This window comes from Scyliorhinus torazame, chromosome 26 (assembly GCF_047496885.1).
Source record: "Scyliorhinus torazame isolate Kashiwa2021f chromosome 26, sScyTor2.1, whole genome shotgun sequence".
NCBI lineage: Eukaryota > Metazoa > Chordata > Chondrichthyes > Carcharhiniformes > Scyliorhinidae > Scyliorhinus > Scyliorhinus torazame.
The window spans coordinates 5,841,719-5,843,347 of NC_092732.1; the positions used below are offsets into that span (position 1 = coordinate 5,841,719).

Here is a 1,629-nt window from a genome sequence, read left to right on the forward strand (position 1 = left end):
AAACAGTGCCCTACAGTAACAGTGCCGCACTGTCAGCAGTCTTTGTAAACAGTGCCTTGCAGAAAACAGAGTCTATGTAAACAGTTTCCGCACAGTAACCAGCCTGTATAAACAGTGCCATGCAGAAAGCAGTCTAAGTAAACAGTGGCCTATAGTAAACAGTCTATACAAACAGTGCCCTACAGTAACAGTGCCCTACTGTAAGCAGATTGTGTGATCAGTGCCTTGCAGTAAACATAGCTTTTTGTAACCAGAGCCGCACAGTGCACAGCCTGTATAAACAGTTCCATGCAGTAAACACTCTATATAAACAGTGCCCTACGCTGAACAGTCTATGTAAACAGTTTCCCAAAGTAAACAGTCCATGTAAACTTTGCCCTGCAGTAAAGAGAGTCTATGTGAAGAGTGTCCTACATACAGAAAACCGAGTTATGTAAACAGTACTCTACAGTAAACAGTCTATATAAACAGTGCCCCACAGTAACAGTGACCGACTGTGAGCAGTCTTTGTAAACAGTACCGTGCTGAAAACAGTCTATGTAAACAGTACCGCACAGGAAACAGCCTGTATAAACAGTGCCATGCAGTAAACAGTCTATATAAACAGTGCCCTACAGTAAACAGTCTATGTAAACAGTCCCCGACAGTAAACAGTCTGTGTAAACTGTGCCATACAGTAAACAGTCTATGTAAACAGACCTAAATAAACAGTCTATATAAACAGTGCCCGACAGTAACAGTGCCCGACTGTAAGCAGTCTTTGAAAACACAGCGTCGCAGTAAACAGAGTCTATGTAAACAGTGGCGCACAGGAAACAGCCTGTATCAACAGTGCCATACAGTAAACAGCCTGTATAAACAGTGCTATGCATTAAACAGTCTATATAAACAGTGGCCTACAGAAAATGAAAATGAAAACGCTTGTTGTCACAAGTAGGCTTCAAATGAAGCTACTGTGAAAAGCCCCTAGTCGCCCAGTTCCGGCGCCTGTTCGAGGAGGATGGTACGGGAATTGCACCGTGCTGCTGGTATGCTTTGGTCTGCTTGCAAAGCGAGCCATTTAGCCCAATGCTAGACCAGCCCCATCAAGGCTATGTGCCCATCCGCTGCGGGCAGCGTTCGAACCTGCGCGGGGAAACCCCATTGTATTTCGAGTCCAACGCCTTAACCACTCGGCCATCGCAGCCACTGTCTCTATAAAAAGTGCCCTACAGTAAACAGTCTATGTAAACAGTCCCCGACAGTACACAGTCTATATAAACATTGTACTTCAGAAAACAGTCTCAGTAAACTGTGCCCTACAGTAAACAGTCAATATTATCAGTTTCCCACAGTAAACAGTCTATGTAAACAGTGCCCTACAGTAAACAGAGTGTACATAGAACATAGAACATAGAAAATACAGCACAGAACAGGCCCTTCGGCCCACGATGTTGTGCCGAACCTTTGTCCTAGATTAATCATAGATTATCATTGAATTTACAGTGCAGAAGGAGGCCATTCGGCACCCCTGAGTCTGCACCGGCTCTTGGAAAGAGCACCCTACCCAAACTCAACACCTCCAACCAACACCAAGGGCAATTTTGGACACTAGGAGCAATTTATCATTGCCAATCCACCTAACCTGCA

At 44.6% G+C, this 1,629-nt stretch overlaps 1 non-coding gene across 1 annotated transcript; it reads right to left on the minus strand.

The window, feature by feature from the left end:
• Window positions 1–1,104: 1,104 nt before the first annotated feature.
• Window positions 1,105–1,186, minus strand: trnas-cga (transfer RNA serine (anticodon CGA)). Its single transcript has one exon. It is a non-coding gene; the product is annotated as a tRNA-Ser (tRNA).
• Window positions 1,187–1,629: the final 443 nt, after the last annotated feature.